Genomic DNA, 7,577 nt, shown 5'->3' with positions numbered 1-7,577 from the left:
TTGGATCACGGTTTAAGGTAACCCCGAGCTGAGAGCCCCCCTTCTCTGCTCCATCTCTGCAGCTGGCTTCCCTGCTCTGATACCTGGGAGCTCTGCTGCACTCAGACACCCCTGGTCTTTCTGTGACCCTGTGGGTCCTGAGACCACACTCTCCCTGTGAGGGCTCCACCCCCTGATTAGCCTCTGGAGTGACATCCCACAGTGAAGCAGACTTCTAAAAGTTCCAACTTTGTGCTCCATTGCTCTACCACTTGCCAAGAGCTGGCCCCTCCCCTCACAATTTATCTTCCCGTATATCACCTCAGATTCACTTTTCTGCACGTCCTACCTTCCAAAAAGTGGTCACTTTTCTGTTCCTAGAATTGCTGCTATTCTTCTCTTCAACCCCCTGGTTGAGTGTGTAGGTGTTTAGAATGGTTTGATTACTATCTAGCTGAATTCCTGGGACCAGATGAAATTTAGTTTTCCTATTCCTCAGCCACCTTGGTCTAAAATTCTTTTTCTTTTATTTTTTACTCTCTGATTCTTTCAGTTTCTCTCTTTCCCTCTGTCTGCCAGTTTTCTACATCTTTATTTACCTTACATTGGTATTTTTAGGAACTCTCAAAACTAGTGTATCTTGCTATAGTTCTGGGTTTTATATGTCCCCTGAAACCAAAACTGGAACATAGAGCATGGCAGGCCAGCGTATGGGTTGGCAATCCAACCATGAGTTGATTCTAGATTCGGATCATTTTTTCACTCCTCCATTCATTCAACAAATCATTAATTACTAGCTGTGTGTTGATATTCAACTGGATATGATACAGTCATGCACAGTGACCCTTCCTCATAGAGGTTCTGAGGATATAGTATGTCCCATGATCAATCTTCAAGTAATTCTTTCCTGTAGCCCACTTCTCATCTATCATATGTCTCATCAGAACCTTACCCATACAAATTTCTTTTGAACTCTACTCTGCTTTAGATGAGTTATTTGAAGACTGTGTTCTAATTCTATTTCAATTCTGGTGGTCAGTGTTGCAACTCTTTAACAAAGAGTTCCTTTTTTTGTGGTCATAGTATCTCGTTAAGTTAGGTTACTCTTTACTGCATTCTCAATGCAAACTGCAGTTGAAATAGAGAGTATTTATCCAAGTAGAAAGAATTTTACAACCCCTGTAGTGGTACTTTAGGTTAAAATTATAGCCGATTCATTTGCCCCTACATAAAGTGATTCCCTTATTGCCAATAACTTCAATCTTATCAAGTACTCATTCAAAACTGTGCTTTACTCCACATTTTTTCCCATCTTCATGGCTTTTTCTCAGTTAATCCTTCTAAACCTGCTCTATTAATGTTATTTTAGAACAACAGAACTGGAGACATCTGAACACACTACAGCCAAAAGGGGCTGCTTTCTGGGGATCACAAACTAGAGGATTTCTATTCTCTCCTGAAAAAAAATTTTTTTTTTCTTAAAGCAAAGGGCCAATCCTCAATTTCAAGAGCCTTCTTAGGATTAGTATCCATTCATCAATTAGTATAGCCCAGTGCCTGGTAGACTGTAGATTCTGACTATCACCTTAATTATTTTAAGGGATATGTTTAGAATAAAAAAAAATGTCTACTACTGGAATATTCTCTGAGACTAACACTTTTAAGAACAACCTAGCATTGTGGTGAAGATTTAGATGGAGTTTGATTTGAATCTTGTTTATCCTCCTAAATATTAATTGTCAGACTTTAATAAATTATTTAATATCCAAGACTCAACATCATGATATCTAAAATAGGGGCAGTGTTAACTATTGTTTGAGGTTAGATGAGGTTATTATTTCCCACATGGTGTTTGATACCTACTATGCACACAGCATTATTAGTGATACTGTTACTATTTCAAAAAAATTGCTCATAAGCTTATGTTCTGTCACTGCTCTATTCATGCACATTTTGATTTTACATAGTAATCAAATATGTTCGTGGGTATGGAGTGAGGTAGGAATCATGTTGGCTTGGGCATCAGGAAACCTGGGTTGGTTCAAATAGAAACAATATTTAGTCCCATTGGGACTGAGCATCATGTTACTTCTCTTATATGCGATTTCTAAGTAAAACCTCTTATTTCTCAAACTATCCACTTTATTTATACCAAAAATGTGATAGTGTATGTCTTAGAAACTGTTCTGCAGATCTATTTTGTTCCAGTTTTACTGTCCTAATCATTTCCCTATTTCTTGTTCTCCTCTTCTTGAAGCCTTTGTCCTCTGAACCTAAAAATAATATGAATAAGCCAAATAAGTAGGTTACAATGGAGAGATACAAAGATCCCTTTCGGAGCATTTGCTAGTATAGCACATTCCATGTTATTTCCCCGCAATCAAAACAAAACAAAACAAAACAAAACAAAAACATCTCTCAAACACATTTTTTTTTTTCTCCTAAGCAAAGCAATTTTTGTTCCCATCATTACTTTTGTGTCCTCCACTTCTTCTAAATATAGCATACCTTAACCTTCACTTACTTTGTTTTAGGTGTAATTCAATCGGATTGAGTGTCGAAGACCAAATATACCACCCTCCCTGTTTAGCGCCCTGTGTGGTATGTCCTGCTCTGTCTTCATGATTCTCCCTTCAAGATAATGGCACTTTTTCAAAAACGTTATGAAACTACACACTCATGGGTTTCAGGCAATCCAGAGCTTTCCCACCTTGTGAAAGAGGTGCCATGTCATTCTGAGAGGCGCAGCTCTCTGTAGAGACTTGACCCTTAATTATTGCCGATTGACTGTTTGGCTTGAGCTCAGTTCTGTGCCCTGCTTGCCTGCTGTCCTTCTCCACATCGTGTCATTTTCATTTCCAGACCCATACCCACCTATTTGTCCTGTTTGCCAGCCATTAACTTGCCTGTCGCTACCCGTCCCATACTGCTTCCCAGCTGTTACATCGCTGCCGGGCACAGAGCTGGAGAGCCACTCTTGAATTCACCTGCCGGGCTCAGTCTGAGCCCTTACCCAGGCTGAGAAGAAAGAATGGACAGGAATTAGATGGCCTGCCACATGCTATCAGTGGTATCAAATTCTCCTCCTGTCCCAGTGTAACCTGAAAGATCGATGTGAAGCTTTTATGCCTCAAACAAATACAATTCTTGGATCATTGGAGAGTTTGCATAATTTAAGAAGTATACGAACATGTGCTCAACAATTTTGGTCAAGGCAAGAGAATAATAACTGATAAGACCTAGATATTGGATATAAAACTGAGGCTGTTTAAAGTTGTTTTATAATACCCTTGTCAATGTTGCCTTATCATAAACTAGGTATAGTACAATACCTATAGTACCTTTATAATACCCTTGTGAAAGCTTTGAACATTTTCAGAAAAATCTGGAAATCTGATAAATTCAATGTTAGAGGGTTGAATTGTATTTCTCTGCATATTTCTACAGGAAAAATGTGTCCCATATATGTGGGACAATAGTCTAAGTTCAATGTCTTCACTTAGGTTCTTTTTTGTCAGCCTAATACTCATTGTTCTCTATAAAAACCATCAACTTTCTAGGCATAATTCAACATCCCACCCCACTTCTATGAAACCTGCTTAGCTCAACTTTGGTATAAAATGACAAGCATGAGGCTCAATGCAGATAATCTGGGCTTTGTCCAAGCTTTGCCACTTACCAGTCAAGTGACTTTGAGCAAGTAAGCCCTGATTCTCATTTTCTTCATGTGCATTTTTGGAGTGATGTTGTCTTTCTCCAGTTTGTAGATTTGTCATAAAGATCAAATGAAGTTATCTATGAAAGTGTTTGGTAAACTTTTTAATGACAGAAATATTATGGTGGCATTTCCTCCAAATGTATTTATTCTATTTGACTTTGGATGTACAAACTATCTCATTAAGTATAAATAGTAAAAAAATATATATAACAAATGCTAACTGTGAAAACCCAGTCATTGCTTTTGTTCTCTACATTTAATCCCCCAACAACCCCAAGAGATAGGTCACATTTTCATTTTGTAGATGAGGAAGCCAAAGCAAGAAAGTAACCCACCAATAATGCACAGGCAATAGGCAGGGGAGTCAGGCTTTTAACCCAGACTGACTGGGGAGCTTGCATTTTTAACCACTAAGTGGTTAACCTCCTGTCCTGATGCTCTGGCTGATGGGGGGGGGGGCGGAATATGGTTCATTCTTCTAACCTTTTATTATTCTGGTGGGGGGGAGGAGGAGCAATTTCCTAAAATATCATATTTCCCCACCAGCTTCTCCACATCTTATGGGAGATGCAGCCAGGCATGAAGCTTGGCTTGTCTTTTCAGTGACTATGTCTTCAGATTGGATTGTGGCCAACTCAGCCTTCAAGGGTCATATCTCTGTGGCCATGTCTCTGGCTCTGTCAGGGAATGCTGTCCTGGGGCTTTTCATTTTCTGGCTTGTTTATCTTTGGCTGTGAGATATTCTGAAGTTTCTGATATTCTCAAGGAGGGAAATGCTCCGTTATCAAGGTTCTAGACCTGGCTTGGAGAATCAAACAATGGGGAGAAGTCAGCTTTCATGGAGCCCCTGGGTAAGTTGCTAACCCCTTCCAAGAAAGGGGGCTTCCCTTCTATAGCACGGTGGAGTTTTCCAGAGAATTAAGGTGCAGCTCCTGCCTGACACTTCAGGAATGAATGTGGAATAAAGGGGAACTTCCTAGTTGGCCTGCCATCTGGGGTGGGTGACCAGCCTTCAGACGGTTCCACACACCATGTCCCCATCAACTCTGGTTATTTTCTCTGACTTTTTTCCACCTTATATACCGTCTCATTGCTCTGTTCCAGCCCTCCCTTTACCCGTCCTCTTCTTCCCACCGCCCCTTATTGGGGAGATTTCTCCCTAAGAGAGGTTTTCTTGCCAGAATAAATGATCTCCTTTTCCAAGCAAGACCCACGTGAGAAGAATGTGGTCAGCTTTTTGTTTTCTGTTTTGTTCTTCATTGGCTCTGGGGGCCAACTAGCTGCTGCTTTCTCAGATTGACCTGGAAAATTGAAGATGCTATAACTGCCTTCTAGGCACCGCAAGTAGATGCTTCCCTGCTGCAGGGTCAGGCCTGCGAGCAGATGGGAGGAAATGCATTGCTGTGGATGCAGATTATGTCATTGGCTGTCCAGGCAGTGTACCAGCCTTGTTCTAGAATGTGTAATAGGAGTGTCGGCAATTACCCTAGTGCCTGTGTGGGAGTATTGGGAAATGCAGCGGGCCCTGTGTACCACATGAGGTAGTCTCTACTCTCATAACAGACAATCCTAACAACTCAAAGTCTTCAAACCATATGGGTGTATTTCTTGCTTTTGTTACATGTCCGTCATCTTACCTGTACATTGCAGGTAATTGGGGTGTTCTAGGTGTTATAGTCATTTGGAAACCTGCAAAATGCTGGATGTTCCATCTTGATTAAAATTAGCACATCAGGGGAGGGGGCCACTTGGCCTTGGCTTCTTTTAAACTTTCTCTTGTGGGTGATAATGTCACTTTTACTCATATATGCTGTTTCTTAGATTTATTCTTAGTAAGAATTTGGAAACCAAGTGATAGGTGAATTATTGCTATTCACCAGGGAAAAAAAAGTGATTTCATTTACTCTCTGAATGTTAAGCATTGCAAGGAGTTGTATTGGTTCAGAAAATTGAAAAAGGAAATGGAAGAGATATTTCAAAAATAGGAAACATTTTCCTAAACTTTTTCAGAATGTTGACTCTGTTTTGTGTAGAAAATACATGCTTCATGTTTGTAGAAAAAGGTAAAGATTCTAACAGCAGAGGCGTAATGAGTAGATGATTGTGGGATGTGGCTGAAGTCTTTTATTTTTTCTCTCCACTTTGCTTTAAAAATCTTTTCTACGGGGCACCTGGATGACTCCGTGGGTTAAACCTCTGCCTTCAGCCCAGGTCATGATCCCAGGGTCCTGGGATCGAGCCCCGCATCGAGCTCTCTGCTCAGCAAGGAGCCTGCTTCTACCTCTCTCTCCCTCTGCCTGCATCTCTGCCTGCTTGGGATCTCTCTCTCAAAAAAAAAAAAAAAAAAAAAAGTCTTTCTACAGTGCTCATATGGTGCTTATGTAATTTTAAAAGAAAAAGAAAATGGATGGGGTGGAGGAGGGAAGAAGTTGTTTTTCTTCCTCTTTTTAAATGTGCTTTAATTGTGTTTACCCATTTTCACCTGTGTCAGAAGAGACGCGCTCTAATTGATTGGAGAACTGTTTTAACAGCCATCTTGTATCACAGAAGCCCACAAAAGCCAGGAGAAAAGTAGAATAAATAAGAAAAAAAATGTATAGAATGAGATAAGCAGCAGAATTCATTGTAATAGGATAACAACTTATTGATATTTGTCACAGACCTTGAGTGCTTTCCAACTTGCTGGCATTACTGAAACCAGCTGCTGTGTGCATGTGGACTATACCCGCTGGTTTTCTAATGCAGATATGTAAGTGGAAACTTGTGTTTCTTAGGATATATGTAGCTTTAAATTTTCTAAATATACCAAATTGCTCTTTGAAGCATTTATGTCAATTTACTCTTCCGCCAGAAATATTTAGGGTTCCTGTTACTACCTACTGTCCATTAAAACTGGCATTTTCCTGATTTAAAATTTGTACTATCTAAATAAAATCTCATTGGGCCTTTAATTTGCTTTTCTATGATTACTGATAAGGTTGAACACTTCCCATAAGCTTATTGGACCCTTGTGTTTATTCTTCTGTGAAATGCTTGTTCCTATCACATCTTTAAAAAAATTCAGTATTTATCTTTTGATTTGTAGGAATTGTGTAAATATTATGTATAGTAATCTTTCTTTCTGTTATATGTGACATGTCCCCTACATGGCTTATGTTATTGCTTTATGAGGACATTTGGGCAGAAATTTTTAGTTTTAATGTAGTCTCATTTATTTATCTTTTGTTTTGTGCTCTTTTAAGAAATACATTCCAGTCTCAAAGGCATTAAAATGTCTTCTTTAATTTCAAAAGATTTTAAAGTTTTGCTGCTTTCACTTAAGTTTCAATCTACTTGTATATAGTAATTGTTATATTTGGTGAGAGATTGGGATTCAGTTTCCTTTTATTTTCTAGTAAGGGTAATTAATTTTCCTTGAAATTCTTATTGACTTAGTCTTTTTTGTAATGATATGCAGAGATAAATATAACTCTCTATAGGGATGTGAATATTTTCTTGTGGTTCTTTATGTTTCTATTGTTTTTTTTTTCCTGTCTCTGCTTTAATGTTACACTCTCCTAATTTATATGACTTTAATATATCTCTTGAAATCTGTTAGCAAAGACAGATTCTTGTTGCCTTGTTCTACTTTAGCAATGTCTTGGATACTGGTAGGTCTTTGTTCTTCTTTTATGCTCTGGAGTAAGTTTGTCAAGTTCCGTAAATAACTGTCGTGATTTTTATAGGAACTGCATTGGATTAATAGATTACCATATAAAAACATAATCCTTATGATAGTCATTTAATCCAAGGACATAATCTATCTCTCCCTTTGTTTTGGGTCTCTTAAATGTTAATCAATAAAGCTTAGCTGTTTTTTTCTTTTAATCGTAGTAATGCA

This window comes from Enhydra lutris, unplaced genomic scaffold (genome assembly GCF_002288905.1).
Source record: "Enhydra lutris kenyoni isolate GAN:26980312 unplaced genomic scaffold, ASM228890v2 scaffoldscaffold25, whole genome shotgun sequence".
NCBI classification, from domain to species: Eukaryota; Metazoa; Chordata; class Mammalia; order Carnivora; family Mustelidae; genus Enhydra; species Enhydra lutris.
Note: the sequence above shows the minus strand (reverse complement) of the source record.